Genomic DNA, 23,296 nt, shown 5'->3' with positions numbered 1-23,296 from the left:
CATGCATTCTTTTTTCTTTCTTTTTTTTTCCTAGAGAGACAAGAAACCTTTATTTGCAACTTCTGAGCAAGACGGCTGCTGGGGACAGGGTCCTCTCTAACCTGACTAGCTCAGTGAGGGCAGATACAGGTGCTCCTCTGTTCAATGGCAGCAGGCACAGGTGTAAGACATGTTAGACCCGGGTCCAGGGCGAGAACACTCAGCTCCCTGGCCAAATTCAGTACCCTGCTTGCCTTCCCTAGAGCAGACACTACTGAACAGAAGGAGCAGGAAGCCTCTGCCTTTGGCTTCTCTTCCCTCTCAGTAGGGCTTTCAGTGTCTGCTCAGAGTTAGGGAACAGGGCTGACGATGGCCGACAGACAGAGAAGGTTATGTCATTTATTCATTAGTCCTGTCTTCTTTCCTATCTTAGCATCCCCTCCTCACCAAACCTGTAGAGACTTTCTACCGCAGCTCACTTCCAGGCATAGACACATGGCTGTGCAGGCTCAGGGTCACGGCCACTCAAGTCAGTCGTCCATCGTACTTTCCGGAAGAGGTGAGCCATGGACTCGCCATTGTGAGTCCTCCGAATCGCCTCACAAAGAATCAAGCTGATGTCCACAGTCTTTATCTTGGGACACTACAGTTTCTGGAGCGCGTGAGGGACAGTGTTTGTCACCACCACCTCATCAATGGAGGACTCCTCAATCAGACGGGGGAGGGGGGGACTTCAGCAGACAGGATGCCATGTGTGGCCATGACATAGATCTTGTAAGTTCCCCTCTCTTTCAGGATCTCCGCAGCAGTCACAAAACTCTTCACGTCGTCAATGGTGTCATCCACTATGATCACAATGCGTCCCCCGACGTCCCCAACTACCGTTATTGGGGGCTTCTCTTTGGCCATCCTCGGGGAAGCTACAGGCCCGAGTGCAGAGTAGCATTCTTGACCATGGCGGGTGACTGTCGACCATCATCCATGTCCAGCTCTGTGCACTGAGCTTCTCCGTAGATCACAGCCAGCCCCAGGCGCAGTCTCTCGGCATAGGACTGAGCCCTTTTTGCAGCATCAGGAGACTTAGCTACAATGATTGCATTTCTGTAATTTCTTCCTGGATATACTGAAGCAGGAAAGGTGAGGCTCTAAGGTTGTCCACGGGAAAGCTGAAAAAGCCTTGTATTTCCTTTTGGTGAAGATCCATAGTGATAATGTGAGTTAAACCGGCTTTTGCCAGCATGGAAGCCAGGAGCTTGCACACGATGGAGCCCCTCTTCCTCATCTTGCTTTGCTTACTGTATGGGAAGTAGGGGATGACACCAATGATGTTTCTGGCACAGGTGGTCCTCGGAAAAGGGCGGGAAGGGCGGCGTCACCTCGATAGTCAGTTCTGAAGGGTGAGCAACTAGTTCGCATGACCACTTGATTTTTGAGTCTCTCGGGACAGGTATTTTAACTTCACGGTTTTGAGTGATGCAGCCAAGATTAGTGACCTCGGACGTTTTCAAAAGTTTTGTGCCAGGAGTCAAGATGTCGGCCTCAGGGCCCGGAGATAATCTAGCCTGGCGCCTCTATGGTCAATTGGTGCTCAGCTCCCGGCCCCTGCTCGTGTGCACAAGCTGGGCTTTATTTTCGCTCAGGACCATGCATTCTTTCACTACAATTGCACCATTTCTGTACCTCAAGGGATTTGATGTGATGATTCACCTTACAGTTCTAGGGAGTAAGAATTGACTCAGAAGAAACTGGTCTAAAATAAATAAGTCCTTCTGCCATGCCATTTCATGAAGCCTCCAGAAGATGACCCATTCTTCACCCAATCTTCTTATTTGAACCATTGCAAAATTATTTTCACTTTGGAATCAAAATTTATTTTTTTATTTTCAGAACTCAAATCAGAGAATTAAGATGCGCATCTCTTTTCTATTCTTGACTCCCTACTTTTCCACAATGAATTCTGCAATTCTCCAATTATTACTATATAATTTCTCAATTGAAATATATTTTTGGAAGTGGCCCCACTATGCTGGCCTTAATAAATCCATAGTATTTTCTTGATTGATGATTAATATGGTACAGGACAATTATTTGGCAACAGTCTTAGGTGTTTAAGAAAGAAGACTAAGCAAACCATGAGGAGTAAACCAGTGAGCAGCATCCCTTCTTGTTTTTCTGCCCCAATTCTGGCCTCTGGCACCCTGCTGATTTTCTTCCTTGGTTTCTTTCATTAAATGATAAATAATCTGTCAGATGAAATGAACCATTTCCTCCCCAAGTTGCTTGTGGTCATGAGATTTTATCAAAGCAAAAAAAAAAAACAATAAGACATTAATTTAATGAATAAATTTCCTGTGAACAAGTTAATCATATTGACTTGATAAAAATTTAGACAATTTTCATGTAGCTCATCCTGTGGTTTCCACTTTTCCACCTATATAAAACGCTGATTATAATTTCAAAATATTTCAAGAGTTTTGCTATTTATAATGATGAATAGTGAGATTGTCTTTTGTGATATCTTTAATATGTCTGAATTTTATTACTGATCTTTTCCTTTCTCTTTTTCTTGTCATTTTACTTTGGCTACAGTAGTTGATTTTTCCTTGGCAATCTCTTTTGCATTGATGAGTATTTCATTATTGATTGTTTTGAGTTCTTGCTCCATAAGGTTTTAAAGCACCTTATATTGTTCAAGAGTCTTTACAGAAGTTTTTCAGTTTCAGGAAGTTCTATTTATTAACAGTTTCTCTCAGTGTCTGTGCTACTGAAGTTATATTTGGAAAGTGGTCTGCTCTGATAATGTGTTCAAGTGTACTGCCCACTTTCTTTTCTGTGAGGTTCAGTGTGGTGGTTGGTTTAATGTTGAGGTCTTTGATCCATTCAGAATAGAGTTTTATGCACAATGATAGATATGGATCTATGTTCATTCTTCTACATGTTGATATCCAGTTCTGATAGCACCATTATTTTAATATACTTTCTTTTTTCTATTTTATATTTTTGGCTTCTTTTTCAAAAATCAGGTGTTCGTAGGTATGTGGATTGATATCCAGATCTTTGATTAGATTCCTTCGGTCCTCCTGTCTGTTTTCATGCCAATACCAGGCTGTTTTTTTCCTTATTTATTTATTTATAAGAATTTCCACTTCCTCCCCTCCTCCCAATACCCTCCCACTCCCCCCACTCCCTCTCCTCCTCCCTCACCAGTCCCAAGAGCAGTCAGGGTTTCCTGCCCTGTGGGAAGTCCAAGTTCCTCCCCCCTCCCTCCAGGTCCAGGAAGGTGAGCATCCAAACAGACCAGGATCCCAAAAAGCCAGTACATGCAGATGAAGCAAGACACAGTGCCATTGTCCATGGCTTCTCAGTCAGCCCCCATGTCAGTCACATTCAGAGAATCCGGTTTGATCACATGCTCATTCAGTCTCAGTCCAGCAGACCTTGGTGAGCTTTCATTCGATCAGTCCCCTTGTATCAGTGGGTGAACGCACCCTTCATGGTCCTGACTTTCTTTTTTATGTTCTCCCTCCTTCTGCTCTTCATTTGGACCTTGGTGGCTCAGTCCAGGGCTCCAATGTGGGTCTCCTTCTCTATCTCCATCCATCGTCAGATGAAGGTTCCCTCTGGTTATGGGAGCAGGGAAGTTTATATCTCAACTAAGGGAGCCATTTTAGGGTTTGCAAGAGACTTGATTCTGGAGGGGTTCCCAGGCCCAAAGAGAGGTCCCCAGATTGTTCCCTGGGCAGCAGAGGAGAGGGTGCCTGAACTGGCCTTGGCCCATAACCATTCTGATAAATATTTTGCATGTCACCGCAGAACCTTCATCTGGCGAAGGATGGAGATAGAGACAGAGACACATATTGGAACACTGGACTTGACTCCCTAGGTCCAAATGAGAAGCAGAGGGAGGGAGAACATGGGCAGGGAAGGCAGAATCAGGCTGTTTTCAGTACTGTTCCTCTCTACTAGAGTGTGAAGTCAGGGACTGTGATGCCTCCGTAAGTTTCTTTACTGTACAGGATTGTTTTGTCTATTCTTGGTCTTATTTGCTTTTCTATATGAAGTGCAGTATTGTTTTTTGAGGTTTGTGAAGAATTTTTCTGGGATTTTGATGGGCATTGCATTGAGTCTGCAGATTGCTTTTTGTAAGATTTCAATTTTATTATGTTAATTATGACTATTGTGAAGGGTGATGTCTCTCTGATATCTTTCTCAGCCCATTTATCATCTATAAAAATAAGGGTTACTGATGTTTTTAGTGTTAATCTTCTATCCTGCTATATTACTGAAGGTGTTTATGAGTTGTAGGAGGTCCTCTGTAGAATTTTGGGGTCACTTTTTAAAATTATTATATCATGAGCAAATAGTGAGAGTTTGATTTCTTTTTCAGTTTATATCCTCTTGATCATTTGTTTTCTTATTGTTCTAGCTAGAACCTCAAGTACTATTCTGAATAGATATGGAGAGAGTGGACACACTTGTCTTGTTCTTGATATTAATGGAATCTTTGAGTTTCAGTCAATTTAATTTGATGTTGTTTGTTGATTTACTCTATATTACTTTTATTATGTTTAGATATGTTCCTTGCATCCATAATCTTTCCAAGTCCTTTATCATGAAAGGGTGTTGGATTTTGTTGAAGACATTTTCAGCATATGATAAGATGATCATAATATTTTTCCTTTCACTTTATTTGTATGGTAGATTACACTGAAAATTTTCATATGCTCCGTCCAGCATGTGATCAAACCGGACTCTTTGAAAGTGGCTGACAATGAGGGCTGACTAAGAAACCAAGGACAATGGCACTGGGTTTTGATTCTACTGCATGTACTGGCTTTGTGGGAGCCTAGTCTGTTTGGATGCTCACCTTCCTAGACCTGGATGGAGGAGGGAGGACCTTGGATTTCCCACAGGGCAGGGAACCCTGACTGCTCTTAGGACTGGAGAGGGAGGGAGAGGGGGAGTAGGGGAAGTGGGAGGGAAATTGGAGGAGGGGAGGAGGTGGAAATTTTTGATAAAAAAAAATTTTAATAAATAAAGAAGAAAAATTTCATATGTTGAACCATCCATGCATCAATGGGATAAAGCTACTTCGATTATAGTAGATTATTTTGGTGATGTATTCTTGGATTCAGTTTGACAATATTTTGAGTAATTTTGCATCAATATTTATAAGGGAGATTGGTTTGAAATTCTCTTTCTTAGTTGAGTTTATGTGTGGTATGGGTATCAGGATAATTGTAGCTTCATAAAATGAGTTTGGCAATGTTTCTTCTTTTACAATCATGTGGAACAATTAGAAACATATATGTGTTAGCTTTTCTTTGAAGTTATGGTAGAATTCTACACTGACACCATTTTGTCCTAGGCTTTTATTAATGGGGAAACTATTTCTATTTCCTTAGGGGTTATAGGTCTATTCAAGTTGTTCATCTAGTATTGATTTAATATTGCTATGTGGTACCTATCCAGAAAATTGTATATTTATTTTAGGTTTTCCTTTTATATATATATATATATATATATATATATATATATATATATATATATATTTGGAGTACAAGTTTTTGAAATATGACCTAATGATTGTCTGAATTTCCTCAGTGTCTGTTCTTATGTCCCCCTTTTCATTTCTGATTTTGTTAATTTGGATGTCCTCTCTCTGCCTTTTGGTAAGTTTGGATGTCTCTCTTGTTGATTCTGTCAAGGAATCAGATTTTTGTTTCATTGATTCTTTATATTTTTTGTTTCTATTTTATTAATATCAGACCTCAATATGACTATTTCTTGTCGTTTACTCTCTTTGGTGTGTTTGCTCCTTTTTGTTCTACAGCTTTCAGTTGGGTTGTTATATCACTATCGTTAGATTTCTCCACTTTATTTAGCACTTCGTGCTATGAACTTTCCTATTAGCACTACTTTCACAGTGTCCCATGGGTTTGGGTACATTGAGCCTTCATTTTCATGAAATCCTAGGAAGTCTTTAATTTCTTTTTCTTTTTTATTTCTTTCTTGACTTGGGGGTGATTCAACTTAGCACTGTTAAATTTCCACTAGATTTTAGGATTTCTGCAGTAAGTGTTGTTGTTGAATTCTAACTTTAAGCCATTGTGATCTGATAAGATACAGTAGATTATTCCAATGTTTTGTATCTGTTGAGATTTGCTATACTACCAAGTCTGGGTCAATTTTAGAGAAGGTTCAATGACATGGTGAGAAGAAGTTATATTCTTTCATGTTTGGGTGAAATGTTCTATAGATACTTATTAAGTCCATATGAGTTATGCCATTTGTTAGTTCCCTATTTTTTTTCTGTTGAGGTTTGTCTGACAGACTTGTCTATTGGTGAGAGTGGGAAGGTGAAGTCTCCTTCATTAGTGTATGGGGTTTGATGTGTGAGTTAAGCTTTAATCATGTTTCTTTTATAGATGTGGGTGCTCCTGTATGTGGGAAATAGATGTTTAAAATTGAGATTACATCTTAATGGATTTTTATCTGATTAGTAGGAAATGTCCTCCATCGCCTTTGATTGATTTTAGTTTGAAGTCTGTTAAATATTAGGATAGCTACACCTACTTGTTTCTTAGGTCCATTTGATTGGAAAATCTTTTCCAAACCCTTTACTCTGAAGTAACGTCTGTCTTTGAGTTTGAGGTATTTTTTTTGTATGTAGAAGAATGGATCCTATTTTCATAGCCATTCTGTTAGCCTGTGTCTTTTTATAGAATGTTAGAGTCCATTGATATTAAGAAATATTAATAAACAGTCATTGTTAATTCCTGTTACTTTTCAGTGGTAGTGCACATGTGTTTCCTTTGTTTTGGGTTCCCTGGCATGAGGTTATCTATTACTTATGTTTTTGTGGGTGCAGCTAACTTACTTTTGCTATAGTTTTCCCTCTAGTGTTTTCGATAAGATTGAATTTGTGGATAGGCTGTGTTTAAATCTCGTTTTGTCATGGAATATCTTATTTTCTCTGACAATATTGATTGAAAGCTTTCTTATCTATAATAGTATGGGGCTGCATCCATTGTCTCTTACTGTCTGCAGCACATCTGTTTAGGACATTCTGGTGTTTAGAGTTTCCATTGAGAAGTTTGTTGTAATTCTGATATGTTTTCCTTTATATGTTACTTGGTTTATTTTCCTTACAGCTCATAATAATTTTTCTTTACTCTGTATGTTTAGTGTTTTGATCATTATATGGCAAGGGGACTTTTTCTTTTGGTCACATTTATTTGGTGTTCTGTAAGCTTCTTGTATCTTCATAATCATATCCTGTAGGTTGTAAAAGCTTTATTTTATGATTTTGTTGAAAATGTTTTCTGTGTCTTTGAACTGAAGTTCTTCTGCTTCTTCTAACCCTAATAATTCTACTAATGCCATCCATTTTCTAAAACCTGTGTTTCTTTCTTGAAAAAGGTGTGTGTGCCAGTTTGAATTTAATTGACCTCCCATAATCTCATAGGGAGTGGCACTATCAAGAGGTGTGGCTTTGTTGAAGTAAGTGTGGCCTTAATAGAGGAAGTACATCACTGTGGGGACAGGTTTGAGGTCCACTATGCACAATACAACACCCAGCATCTCAAGCAATAAGAAGTTGCCTGAGACATCAATATATAGCTACTTCTTTGCCCTCAGCTCATTCTCCAGCACCTTGTCTGCTGGCAGGCCATCATATCCCCTCATAATGATAAAGAACTGAGTCTCTTTAATGTATCCAAGCCAATCCATTTAAATATTTCTCTATATAGGAATTGCTGTGGTCATGGTATCTTTTCAGAGCAATGCAAATTCTAACTAAGACAATGTGTCATGTATCGGCGAATCAATCCCACACCAGTTATGTTTTAAGGGGTTATTTATTTTGGGGGGTAAAACTTACATACACCATAAACCGTCAGGAAGGGAGCCTAGTCACAGGAGCCGGGAGCAGGAGCCAGGAGCAAGCACCGGAACCAAGAGCCGGAACCAAGAGGTCCTGATCCGGATCTGCTTCTCTTTTTAAAAGAGAAATATACCACGCCCCAGTGGGCTGGTATTTCAGCAGCTATTGGCTGACGGAGCAGAAGTCGCTCCCCGCTGCACTGTGGGCTCATATTTCAGCGACTATTGGTTGAGGCAGCGGAAGTTACTCCCACAACAATCATGTTTTATAATAAGACAAATAAAATAATATTAGAATAATTTTGTATAGTTACTTTTAAATATATCACATTAAAATTTTCAATGTAAATGATAATATATTGTAACTCATTCATATTTAAGAAATCTTTATCATTAAAATGTTAAATCCATAAGAAAGGTAATAATATATCCTAAATCTCATAAATTATTAAAAATAAACTTTAATACCTGATTATTCTACATATTCTCTCTCTAGTTTCTCCCAGATCCTTCTCATATCACCTCTCATCCAAACTCACTTCTCTTCTGTCTATTTAAAAAAATAGATAGCTAAGGAATTATAATAAAAGTAATAATAAAATCAAGTCATAATAGGACAAAGTAAGCAAACAGAAGAAAAAGATCCCTGCCCTCGTAAAAAGAACCTGAAAATCATGTAGACACAGAGTTGCATACATTTGTACAAAGAGAAATTTCATAAAAGCAGAAAGCTGGAAGCCACAAAATATATGCAGAGGATCTATAATGTTAAAAAAAGAAAAAGAATGTCCTCATACAACATAATTAGACAACATGCCTCCAAAGCTGCTATTTGGTTTGTTTTGTGATGGTCATCTACTGCTGGGCAGGAGTCCTACACTTAAGAGTAGCTGCTTTCCCACGAGAATATGTTTACAAGGTCCCATTGCCTCATATCCTTCACCCTATCTGGATCTTTCCACTTTGTTCTCCCCTTCTTCTATATATTTCCTTGAGCCCTGAAATCCAAATTTTATGGAAACATCCCATTGAGAGTTTAATATTCCAAGGTCTTTCACTCTGTGTAACTGGCTGTGCATCTCAGTATTATGCTGCATCTATTTAAGAAGAAGCTTCTCTGATGATGACTGAACAAGGCACTGATTATGAGTATAGCACGTCTTTAGGAGACTTTTTATGTTCTTTAGTCGTTCAGTACTATTTGATTTTCCTTAGGTGTTTGACTTATCTAGTCTCAGGTTCTTAGGTACCTGAGCATTGTAGTGTATGGACTCCATTTTATGGAGTGGGCTTAAATCAAATAATATCTTCGGTAAAAAATTTATTTAATTTTAATATTTTCTTTGACAGCATGATATTTAAATACATACAATTTTCTACTACTAAGGATTAAAGATTATGTCTATGTGGTATTATTTGCTCCAATGTAAACAAATACACATTATTATGCAAAACAGAGGTATGTAAATTCAGATTTTCACACAAAACATAAGCCATAAAGCTATATTTAATTAACTTCAAAACTGGTAAACAAATGAGGATGTGTTTCTTTTGAATTTTACTTTGGCATAATTATATTTATCAAAATTGGTTTACAGCTTTATAATTCATGATTATTGTTACAATGAACTATGAGAAATAATGTGATATTTACTGCTTGTTCTCCCTGGATTCTCTGTCCCTTCCTTTGTTCTTTTAATTCTTGATTCTTAATGTAGATTTCTTCCATTGATTGTTCAAGTCAAAAGCACTTGTGTCTCATTATACGTATTTCATTACCCTTAGATTTTTGAAACTACACTGCCTGTTCAAATCATATTTATTTCCATATTTATTCAAAGTATACAAAGTGTATACTCCTGAGTATGAAGTTTTGTCCCCATTCAGAATGACTCATAACCAATATCTACATTATTTTCTGTACTGCACATTTTTCAAATGATTTTTGAATAAAGGCTCCAGAATTATGCACCTGTGACATTGCTCAGATCATGTACTTGGCAAGTTTTCTCAGTTTAGTCAAGCCTTCAAATACTAAGATGCTTCTATCCCCTTCAGGGATGATTTCCAGACTGTCAGGTTCTTAAAATTATCTTAAACTATGGCATTGTTTCAGTTGGTATTACTTGACTGACAACGGACTTATCTCTATGTTCTCCTAAGTGATGTTATAAACTCTCCACTCATCTTTCAGCTCTGGGTAATATAAACATGCTTATCCCTGAAATAAAATGAATTCTCAAACTTAAAAACAGACACAATGTATATGCAATTATCTGACACATTGATTTTTCTCAATTTAGCACATGGTGTCAACGTAAAAGCGGAAATAAAACAAAGGCAAAGGTCTGTATGGGTCAAAAACAAAACAGTATAAAATCTCACTGGATCCTGACACCCTGATAACAGGTCCTCCAAGTCTGAAAATGCTCCATCTTCTGGCTTGTTGCTTAGAAAATTGCAAAATTGCACTCAGTCACTATAACTTCTTTTATGAAATTATTTTGAACAATTGTCAAAGGAAGCCAGGAGAGTAGAAAGGTTTTTCTTATGACAAATCCTGTCATTCTCTGAGTTAATGTTGGGTAGAATCTCTCTAGAATATAACTGCTCTCTTTTAACCCTTCTAACAGTCACTGCCTTCCAAAGTTTATTTTTACACCAGGGTTATTCTTCTTCTCCTCTCAGTCCTAGAAGTCTCTAATTTTTACACCTACATTTTCATTAATTCATACACAGCAGTATATGACTAATGTATGCTCATAAGTATAAACCATTTTATTTACTTTGCATCAAAATTACCAACTAAATGGCATTCTCTGTCTTCTGTTAAATCTGTTCTTGGTCAGGTTCCCAACAGAGAAATAATTTCTTAATCATCTCTCTCTTTTCAGTCTGTTCTGGTTTTCTTTTCAACCTTAGAGATATACACACGCACACTCCATACACAATGATACTCACATTAGGAAACTCAGTTAATTTGAAAATAACGAATCTTAAAGCCATTCTTAATTAATTATCTACTACATATTTTGTATTAATATGTACATTAATCAGAACAATATGTCATACGTGCTGATGCTAGTTTAGCAGCTGAGATTGTTGTTTTAGTTGAGGACAGAGTTCTGTTCCCAGGACCCATGACAAATGTACCTCTTGCTCTATGGCAACACATTCATGCCCAGCATATCCTCCCAACCACACACACACAAATACATATGGATAAAAAAATAAAGTATACTAAAAATGGTTTATAGAGGTATAGCACAATATTTGTCATATTCTCTTTACCAAAAGCTGTCATTGAAGTTGGAAGTGTTTATATGAAGGAGCAGTTCCAGGAAGAAGAAATCACATGAAGACACTTTAGGTTCTCTGTTTGCTGTAAAATCTAATTCGTTTTTATGATTTGAACTCATATGCAGACATTTGTTCCAAATCAAAAAATTATTTAACTTTTAGGTATGTTGCTATAATTTGGGGAATGTGCTTTGAAATTGTGATTCATTTTTACAGATACAAAGGTATACAGACCCAAAATACATGCACACATAAAATAATAAAATTAAGTAAAACTCATTATAAAGAAGTTGAAATAGTGATTTCAAGTTATGTAATTAAGAGTTCACTTAAGCAACTTCACATGCTTATTATTATTAGTGATTACTTTATTTTCCACTTTTGTGTGCTAAAATTCTTACTTGTTTGTGATGATTTTATCTACTTTTTATAATCTACTATTTATGTTAAATATCTATTGTTTATATTGCCTTATAAATATATCTACAAGCTTCAGCCTGAAATCTTCAGTAAGCTTTTTTTTTTATTATTTCACTTCAGTCAAATACATTATTGTTTGTAATTGGCTGTTGGACTTTACCCTTTTTAAAAATAATCTTTTCAATCATTATACAGTAATGATAATCACCTTCAGATGTATATTTTAAAGATCAGCAATGAAGCCTTAAAATGTCATGTTTAATGGGCCTTGGATTTAGTTGAAAATTATCCAAACATTTATTTGTTCTACTGTTCTTTTAGACTAACAGAGAAAATGTATTTTTGATTATTAAATTATAAAGAAGATTTTATATTTCTGAGAACAAATTTTCCATATCTAGTTTTTGTTCCCTCCTAGATTAAATTTTACATTTTTAATTTTTCATATCTAGGCTGTACTTAACACTTAAAATTATAGAGAAAATTCAAATAGATACATATGCTTTAATATTGGAAGCCTAAAATATAATATGAAACTGCCATGGTTGAGTCAGACTATCATCAATCCATCTGGGATTTTTGGTTGTTTCTTTGTTTTGTTTTTTTTTAACAAAATTAATAATTTTTGAAATGTTTCAATAACACTATGTATTTGTATTGATAATTTTATCTCTTCTTACAGACCCCAGAATACTATTTCCTTGGTTTATCAATGATGATTTATATTTCCTGTTGATTTTATATAGTATATCCATTATCATTTTATCTTTATTTTGACTTCTGTATTGAAATTAATTATTATAGTTTATGCTTTATTTAACCCTCTTGATAACCATTACAGGTTTACTGAATTTTATTTTTATAGATATACTTCAGGATAATTTTTTATAAAGGAAATCATTCCAAATTACATAGTGTTTGTGTTTGGTATCATATGTATATTGAGATAGTTTTAGTGTACGGTAGAATGTACAAAAGTTTTTCATGTAAAGCCCAAAAATTTTACCCAAATTAATTTAACATTCTTATATGTTTCATCTCTGGAGGATCCTGAAGCCAGTCTGTCGCTGACACTGAGCAATAGCTATGCAACAAAGGGATGATATGGAGGCATACTTCCTAATGTTAGTGATTTGGGAAATAGAGGAATGTTTGTTTAAAACATGGCTTTATCATTTTAAGTTTATGAAGTCAAACTTTGTTTTTTGGCAACACATAAATCCTATCTACCTAGTTGACATAGAATAATACCAAACAAATACTGTCTAATGACTATTACTATACAATGATTTGCTAATTATATAAAGAAATAATCTCTTTTAAGAGCAATGCCAGCACCTTGGATATATGCTGCTTTAAAACTGTATTCAAAAGCAGGCATTTCTATACTGTTGGGTGGAAGAGAATGGGTCACATCAGTAAGCTCTGGGTTCAGTGTTGCACCCTGCTTCACTTAATACATAATGCTTGCAGAGAATAATAGAGGGAATCTCCAAATATTAGCTTTTGTACTTCATATGCATGCTCACATACCTGCATGCTCACGTACATGTGTTCTCATACACAAGAATACACGTGTGAACTATACCCACCTATCAGCACTGAAAATAATTAAAAGGAGTATCTTGGGAAGTGAGAACACATTTCAAAGTAAGACAACCAAGTACCAACAGAGTATACTAGTAGACTGAAGCTCTTCTTCCTCCAGAAATCATATGTTAACATTATAAATCTAAATGGGATTCTAGTATGAGGTGGATATTTTGGGGAGACTGTAGGTAGGTAGAACAGAATTCTCAGAACTTCAGTTAATATCATTAGCTTAAGATGTCAGAAAGTTCTCCTAGCCTTGATCTACCACGGAAGGACACAAGAGCTTACTGTCTGAAAGGGGAGTCACTTAGACTGGGCCTTGATATTTTTTTTTTTTTATCCTCCACTACTGTGAGAAAAAATAATGTTATTTTGAACATAAGTAGTTCATTCTAATATTTTGTAATAGTGATTTGAACTAAGCGGTAAAAAAGAAAATATGCTATGGACCGTCAGCATAGAAGGCAAACAGCTGCTTTTCTGGAAACAAGAACATGTGAGATAAAACACAAGCATCAGTAAAATCCCAACTGCTATGTGGCAGGGTGTGTGTCTGGAGGGTTAACGGAGACATATTAACAACCAAAAGATCAACGAAGACATCTGCTCCTTAGAGGGAATGAAGAACAATTATGTACTAGCATTTTCCTGTACAGAGATGATCCTACCATTGTACTAAAACATCCATTGAGAAAGAAGGTGTAATTACTAGCAGGTGGAAATCAGTTAAAACCCATTGACATGAGGAGGTTCAAGTAATATGGGAGCAGTAGTTTTTAAATGAGTGACACAGGGGATGCTTCATTAAGATAAATATCTTTAGATGAGTTCAAAACTAATAAGCTAGCATTTTAAATTATTTAGCTCAACTATGCTGTAGAAGTAGATTTGGAAGTCAATGAAAGGTACCAATGGAAATTTGAGCAGCTAAAAATTCTGTGTTGGCATCATCTTTCATTGTTTTTCATTTTTTCATGATTCAGTAATTGTTTCTAAGAATGTTTTCTCTTTCTAAATTAAAACAAGAACTCCAATAAAAAAGTGAATTGATACATTGAAATTTCATAATACATTTGTTTAACTTATGTTTTTTTTCAAAAATCAATGCATATAGCCTACTTATGTATTTTTGTTATTGTTCACTAGGTTGTTTTAGGCAGAGTTTCATGAGATTGGGTCCAAATTTCCTATGTAGGTAAGAGTTGACTTGAACACATGATTCTTCTGTCTTCACCTTCCAGCTACTAGGATCACAGCCTGTGCCACAACGTCTGGTTTCCTCTGTATTTTTTACAATATTATTCCAATTTCTGGTTTACAGAACTGATGGTCAATCTAATACTTTATCTTATATTCTTTCTTCCAGTATGATATCATCAATAATAACTGTCTTTATTAGTAAAATAATTAATTAAATGAATACATGAATTAAACAAAAATCTCATATTAACCAGACAGTATGAGTGTAAAGTTAATCACAAAATGATTTTTGTTGGCAGTACAGTGTCATTTTAGAGGAAGTTTTTAAAATTGTTACAGGAAGACGACAATGGAAGCTGTAGAATTGTTCTGTGCATTATACAATTTGTTCTGATTTGGGGTATGTACTTGTTTTATTAATGTTTTAGCATTAAGAACTTATGAGTAACTTACAGCGCTATGAACCTGTTGAAAGACTAGTGTGATGACTGAATGTTAAAGGTAAATATGTATTGTCTCCTCCCCCAGAAACTTACCCCAAAATTATAATGAAAAGCAAAAATTGAATAATTTTGCTAGTCTCTTTATTATTATATTTATGAATTTTTGTCTATAATAGTTACCACTTTAACTAATGACTTATGTTTAAAGTAGGATTTACTCCACCTTTGTTATGGGTCAGCAATGGAGAAGAACAAGCATATTTAAGCCCTATTCTCCTTGCCAGAAGGAATTTCACCAAAATAAGAATAGATTCCCAAGTAAGCATATTATTAGTGTAGTTGAATCTTATCCCATGGCCTGTGGTTTTCAGGATGTCAGCAGCTTAACTGATTGGGTAGATGACAGATTGCCACAGTATAGTTGGCCTGCATTTGTAATTAAACAAAGAGCCTGAGTCACAGAAGCTTTCTTAAATTAGACATTCCATGGAGTTCAGATTCACACAATATAACTTGAGTATCTTCACGTGTGTAGCACTCTGCTGAACACCCAGATTGAAACTTTGCCATTTGATTCCTTTTTCGGTTCACCAGGAAACTGTGGGTCATTTGGAGACAACAGACATCAATATATAAAACAATTTAAGTTAACCACGGGGCTGCTTTTAATCAACCTAACACAGTTGCTGGAAGCATCTACTGAATTAGTTTTGTTGAGCCACAAGTTCAATCCCAAACTTAACATCATTGCCCTTGCTGATGTGGCTCTGAGCCAGGGTAGGCAAGAGGCTAACAAAATTTGTCCAATTTACTCCAAGCAATTTGATTTAACTGGCAGTTGTTACCTTTGTGTCCGATCTCCTGACAGGCAGATTTAGAGGATTGCAATATCCATTCAGGCTGTGTGCCAGAGTGTCAGGACCTAACTGTAACTGGCCTGGCACTCCCTACTGTAATCTCTATCAATAGCAAACAGATTAACAGTTCACAGGCAAATCACAGGGCAGCAGCTAAAAAACCAAGTCCTCTTGCCTGTGTGGAAAGCAAGCGCTTTGTTCAGTTTTAAAATAAAGTCAAAGACAGAGGTGCCTCATGTCCCCAACTGGAGCAGAAGGTAATGGAGTTTTTAGCAAATTCAAGAGGATGCATGTGAGTCATAAATCAACATGGTTTGTGATTTTAACTCAGTGATATACATGTGTAAATACGAAGTTCCAAATCTCACATCACCCATTATAATGACTGTAAAATGGATTAGGTCCATCCACAAGGCTGCTGGCTACTAATTGCATGCACAAAAATGGGTCTGTGAAAAGTCATATAAAATAGTGAATATTTTGACTGGTATTCTGCTACCTAGGTGGCTAGGTGTAAATTACATTTCTGTTGATGATCAATAAAATGATATTTAAAAAGCATATATTTTTCTTACTTTTAGCAGCTGGAGTTATTATTGTTCATTCTAGAGACCTGTTCCAGTCCTGAATTGTATCTCCACATCCTTTTAGCATTATTTGCACAGTAAAGATAAGAATCATTTTTGTTGCTGTTTCTCTGTTTTATATTTTTGCAATAAGGTTTAGAAGTCCCGGATACCTTTTTAGACCAGGCTGGCCTTGAACACCGAGAGAGCTGTCTTCCACTACCTCCAAGTTGTAAAAACTAGTTAGTAATAAGCCTGAGTTTCCAATTTAGCATTTACAATCAATATAAGCCTTTGTGTGAGAATTTGAAAGCAGATCCCAGGATGGGAAAACTACACTTAACCTCTTCTCAACACTCAAGCACATCACTTTCGATATTTCATCTTGACCCTTGAAGTCACATTTTCATTTCATCACGTAAAGCGTGTTGAGACTATCACTAAAAGTTCACTTTCTTTAGATTCAAGGCTATCTCTTAGCTATGAGCTCCCAGAAAAAAAAAAAAAGATTAAATTCTACAATTTCAATGTACACTGATTCATAAGAAATAGTCTCATTTCAGAGAGAAATGAGAAAAGTTAGATAGATCAATGAAACATATGAATAAGAAGTTTAAAAAGGCAGCACTGATGGGACTCGGTGGATTACAGGAAAAATTAGACCAAAACCAACTGACCAAGCAAACAAATAAACAAGTAGCCAAAAAACACAAGCTGGAGGAAGAAAAATTGAAGAGGGGAGCCTGAGTTAGTGGAAAAGGTCTAAGAGAAGATGGGTTGGATGGATATGATCTAAATACACTGATTTAAATTGCCAAGAATAAAAAAGTAAATGAATAAAAACAAAAACACAAAAGAAAACAAAAAATCAGAGTAAGCATAAGCCCTTCACTTCTGTGTATAGAATGTGGAGCTAATAATGGAATAACTTGTGTTCCAATAGTCTGGGGCAGCCAAATATTTCCACTTCTGCCTCCAATAGCATATAAAAACACTACTCACTTTACCTGTCTCCACTCCATGCCTACAGCTTTCTTCATCTGATATCCCACTGTTCTATCATCTCTGATGTCTATTGTGGGGCATTCACCAGTACAGACTGTTACGACATGGGTTAAGCCAATAGAAAGTCTTTACTAGCCAGCCATATAGTTCCGAGCCTTTCTCAGGGTGAGGATTTTTTTCCTTGATTTTGGAGAAAAGGTTTCTCAGTAGCTACGGAGCCAGTCTTGGGGCTAGTTCTATAGACCAGCTGGCCTTGAACTCACAGAGACCCATCTGCCTCTGCCTTCCTTCCAAGTGCTAGGATTAAAGGTGTGCACCACCACTGCCCGGCCCCAGGGTGAGTTTTAAGCACAAATACCTTGTCCTGGGTTTACACACTTCAGTTAACATGAACAGTTAGCCAGAAACAGAACTGCAAAAACCAAAAGCAAGGTTGATACATTTAGAGACCTTCCCATATCTATACATTTTAATGAATTCATCCTTTGTTTAAGTTTGTGCAGGTGTTGTTGTCTACCTGCTGAGGTTTACAGCCTGAATGGTACTTCCAACTTGGAGTCAATTGTGCTAAGATCCCGAATCCTACTAAGGTCTATGGCCCTGTTACACATCCTGAGGTCATTCATCTTTGCAACAAAATTAGTCTTGTATTACCCGAGGGTTCATGATTTCCTTGCATGGAATCTTAACTTGATAGGCATGTTTGGTCTTATCAACTTTCCTGACAAAGAGGCCAAGTCAGAATATCCACAGCACACTTGTATCTTTAATGGTCGTAAAACTGACACCGAACAGACAGCAATGCCAAGTTTTGTGGCTATCCTGAAATGTAGACAATCTTTGTTATACCTAATGACAGTGGCTTCTGATAGACTTTGAAGCTATTCTATTTTTCTTTCTTCTGGGTTGATTAAAAACTAGCCAACAGCAAATTGGGAGAGATAACGTTTCATTTACTTTACAGGTTACAGTTCTCCATTAAGAAACACCGAGACAGGAACATGAGGCAGGGAATGAACCAGAGACTATAGAGGAGATCTGATTATTGACTTGCTATCCATGTTTTACTCAGTGTCCTTTCTTATACAACCCAAGACCACAAGCCCAGGTGTGGTACTTCCACAGTGACCAAACTATCAACCATTGACTAATTAATAATCAATTAAATACTAATCACTAATTAGTTAAGAAAATGCCACAGGTGGCTCTCTGTGAGTTCGAGGCCAACTGGCATACAGAGCTAGTTCCACGACAGCTAAGGCTGTTACACAGAGAAACCCTCCAAGAAACGAAACAAAACAAAACAAAACAAAAAAACAAAAAACAAAAAACAAAAACTGAAAAAAACTAACCAAACAGAAACCTCAGACATATGCACAGCCAAAACTAGTGGAGGCAAATTGGTATTTCCCACTCTTACATGCTCTAACTTATATCAAGTGACCAAAATTGACTGGCCTTGGGAAATCACTTACTAATGTTCCTGCTTTTGAGCCAGGTATTTTACAAGGTATTTTTAAGTTCGGTTCTCTGTTTATAAATGAATTTACATTTTCACAAATTGTAGCTTTAGTTTATAGAGCATTACCTTCAGGATGTATTTTCTATTGTCACGGCCCAGATTGCAGAGGCTACTCTTTAGGAGTCTCAGCTCTTTAAGCACGGGAGTTGTTTTGCTGTACTCCTCTCGACAAACTGCCCATTTCTGTATACTTCTGCTTCTACAGATTCTCTTGCTCTGAAACCCTGGATAGCCTCAGGGAACAGTAAGTATAACACAGTCTGAAGGGCATTCTATCCTGAAATTTCTTTTACAAAATATTTACTCCACCACTTTATAAAAATTGTTATCAAAATAGAATTTTTTCATATAATATTTTCTGATTATGGTTTTCCTTCCCATCGTGCTTCCTGGTCCTCACCTCTTCCTTGCCCACCCATATTTCTCCCTCTCATTAGAAAATGTACAGGTAACTGAGTGTGGTAATACAAGTCTTTAATCCTAGAACTTGGGAGGTTGAATCAGGGGATCTCTGAGCTCAAGTCCAGCCTGGTCTGCACAGACAGTTATAGGAAACTCAGTGGTACACAAAGAAATGCTGTCTCAGAACCACATGTAAAAACAAGACTAAACAAAACAAAGCAAAACAAAACAAAACAAAAAAAAACCCAAACTCTTAAACAGCAACAGGCATCTAAAAATAAAAAAGAACAGAAAGACAAAATGCTTAAGATAATGCACATGAACATTGAAACACATATTAGTATACTTAGAAAACCCTGAAAAACACAAAATGGAAAATTATAATGTTTAAGTAAAAGATCTTTGGGGTAGGATAAAGAAATAAAGAAAGAGACAGAGAGAGATCCAAAAAAAGAATTATGAAACAACAAAACAAAACAAAACAAAAACATCCTCTAAAATGCCATTGAGTGTTTTATGTTGACTACATACTGCTAGGCATGAGGTCTGATCTACAGTGGTTTGTATACCTTCTGAGACTATGATGGAAAAAATTGATTTGTAATTTTCAAGTACTTTTCAATTGAAGAAAGCGTCTGTATTAGTGATCTGAACATGTGTCTACTTACATTCCATGCGATGGGACCCATCTGATTTAGACCTGTGCATGCTATTAAAATCTAAGTGTTCATATGTGCATCAGTCCTGTGTTTAGAAGGGGTAGTTTCCTTGGTGTTCCCCACTCCTGCTCTCTCTTACAATGGTGTACCTCCTCTGCAGTGCTCTCTGAGCTATGACATGAGGGGACTGATGGAGACATCCTACTTACGACAGTGTCCTCCTGCAATGGATGAAAATAGATAGAGAGGCCCACCGCTGGACAATATCCCTAGAGTGAGAGAATGCACTACTTTTGAGTTAAGAATACACATCATTTGAGTGGGCAGAACATGTGGAGTATATATGCAGATTAAAATTGCTAAACTATGGAGTGATTGGTTTCTAACTCAGTTACCAAATAAGTCCCATCTCCTCTGAAACTTTGTGATCCAGGTCTCTGTGATTTATACTTTTCCTCTTATTATGCTCTTTTAATGTCAAAAGGCTCCCCTTTCAGCTTTAGAAGCCTTCTCTTACCTTCAGGTCCAAGCTCTTCACACTCATCTTAACAATTTCAAAGGCTTATGTGGTCAGTTTTATTACGGCAATATCAACACTCCTCAATTCCAATTGTCTTCAATGGCTAGTCTTCTCAATGTTGTGACAAAATTCCTGTCAAAAGCAAATTTAGGCAGAAAGGATTTATTAGGTCTCAGTTCTCTAAAGGAATACTGTTTTGGGAAGGGAAGTCATGATAACAGGCATGTCCAGTGACTAGTCACTGTTATATTCTTACTGTGATAAAATACAGGGGGAGAAAGTAATTATTAGAAAGAGACAGCTTATTCAGTTCATAGTTACAGGTCGGGGAGTCCAGGCAGGACCTTGAGGGAGCTACTCACATCCACAATCAAGACACAGATTCCTGAATTCACATATAGGTCAGGATCCTCTGACTAGAGGATGGTATGCAAGATCTTCACAAAATAATCAACATAATTATAACAGTCCATGATAGACACACTCATAGGTCAACCCAGTGTAAAAATCTGTATTTGGAACTCTCTTCCCAGGCGATTCTAAGTTGTGTCAAGTAATATTTAAAGATAAAACTTGGAGTCACAATGCACAGAAGTCAGTAAGCACAGAAGAGTGATGACTTTCAACTTTCCCTTTAGTGAAGGACTCCTGTAGTGAGTGATATTTCATTTGTATTTTCATAAATAAACCGTACCTGAAGATCAGAGAGTCAAACAGCCACCCTGATCAACCTTACAGACCAGTCAGTGGTGACACACACCTTTAATCCCAGTAGCCACACTAGTTAACCACAGAAACCAGGTGGTAGTGTAGCATGTCTTTAATCCCAGACCTAAAGAGGAATATAAAATGGGAGGAGACAGCTCTCTCACACAGTCTCATTCTGAGATTCCTAGAGGCAGCTTCACATTTTGGACTGAGGTAGTGATAGGAGCCAGTGGCTGGCCATTGTGCTTTTCTGAACATCAGATTCAACCCCAATTTCTATCTCTGAGTTTTAATTGTGCTACAGACTCCAGGTCAAAAGAATGTGTTGTCCATGTTCAGAGTAGATCTTCCTTCTTCTATTGAACATTTCTGAAAATATCCTGGTACACACACCCAGAATTATGTCCATATAGAGATTCTAAAGTCAATGAAGTTGACAATAAAGACTAAGAATTACAAATAGCACGCAGAATTTTTAACTAACAAAATCATGACACTTTTAGAAAATACAAATACTATTGCTGTTAGAGTAGCACATGTGTGCATATTTTGGGATGAAGACATTTCATTTCTATAATTAAGAATAATTGTATTAAACATATTGAAGTTAATGTATGGTGATTGATTTGCAAATATTTATCCCAAAACTATTAAGAACTCATTATTTCCAGGTGTTGTTGTAAATGATTTCAATATGCTCATGTTGCTGAAAACAGCCCTATGAAGTGAAATTATCATCTAATTTTACTCTTGCAATTACTGAAACACAGACAGAAACTAGTTTGCCAAAAGTTTCACAGATTGTGGGAGAATAAAAAATGTGTAACAAAGAGGTACAGAGAGATCGCTTATGCAATAGCATTGCAAGGTAGTGAAAGGAAGGACTCTTTCTCATTTGTCCTCAGGAAAAGCTAAGGCCATGTAATGAGTACTTACTGCTTTATTTACTTTTCCACTGCTGTGATGAAACACCATAACTAAGCAACTCATTAAAAAAAAAAAAAGAAAATGTTTGATTTGAGAGCTCACTGTTCCAGAAGGTTAGCTTCCACGAACAATATGGCAGGGAACATAGCAGCAGGTAGGCAGGCATGATGCTGGCACAGTAACTGAGAGTTTCCAACTGATCCACTAACACACACTGTAGTGAAACACCGGATATGGCACAAACTTTTAAAACTTCCAACTGACCCCCAATGACACATCTTCTCCAGCAAGGCCTCACATCCAAATTCTTTCCACACAGGTCCACTAACTGAAGACCAAGCATTTGAATATATGGGCCCCTGGGGGGCCACTCTTACTCAAACAACCTCATTTTCACATTTTAATACCCTGTAAAGGTGAATACTTATGTTCCTAGCTTTTTATTTCTGTGAAAATCATGCCTGAAGGAAATAACTTAAGAGGGAGTTGATGTTTTTTCATCTCCCATTTTCCAAGAGCAAGCATAAGATTGCTTTGCCACCTTGCATTTAAACATGAACCAAGGCAATGACTCAGGACAGAGTATTTGGAAGAGGAAAGGTACTCACATTAGTGAGGCTAGGAAGAGAAGATCAAAAAAGAACTGTACTTCTAACATGCTCTCCAAGGGATATCTCGTGACCCCTTTCTCCTATTATACCATCCTCCCAGGGCTACTATCAACTAGACACTAAACCTTTAACACATTAGATTTTGGGCAGGGTATTTAATATCTATGCAATAATAATAATAATAATAATAATAATGTAATAATATTGCATAGCTGTCATTTTAATATGCTCAATCAGACATTGTTTAGAGATTAAAATTAAAGTATCTTCTATGAAGATACCTATTAAAATGCATGCAGTTTAAAATCTTTTGAAATAAAAAGTATGAAGATTCTCTCATGGGCAGTTTATTTATTATAAAGTATTATTTTTAAGACTCTTTGAAAACAGGGTCTCACTATGTAGCCCAAGATGGTCTTGAAATTCCTTTATAAAGTAGTCTGACCTCAAGTTTTCAGAGATTCATTAACCTGTGTTTCTTGCACGTTGGAGTTAAGAGTATATGTAATATGATGCACTAAGTATTCTAAAGAATTTTAAGACAGTCACACCCACATTGATATAGGCTTTCAATTTTCCCCTAATCAAAATTGGATCATTTTGTATATTTTTAAACCATGAGAATCAAAGTTACAAAAAGTAAATGACTCCCACATATCATTATCATACAAGTCATTTATAGGATTCTAGATTATAT

The 23,296-nt window shown here is 36.6% G+C and overlaps 1 pseudogene; it reads right to left on the bottom strand.

Annotated features, from left to right (window-relative positions):
- Positions 1-358: 358 nt before the first annotated feature.
- Positions 359-17,876, bottom strand: LOC125387585 (phosphoribosyl pyrophosphate synthase-associated protein 1 pseudogene; annotated as a pseudogene).
- Positions 17,877-23,296: the final 5,420 nt, after the last annotated feature.

Source organism: Myodes glareolus, chromosome 8 (genome assembly GCF_982192425.1).
Source record: "Myodes glareolus chromosome 8, mMyoGla1.1, whole genome shotgun sequence".
NCBI classification, from domain to species: Eukaryota; Metazoa; Chordata; class Mammalia; order Rodentia; family Cricetidae; genus Myodes; species Myodes glareolus.
Note: the sequence above shows the minus strand (reverse complement) of the source record. Positions and strands in the feature narration are given on the sequence as shown.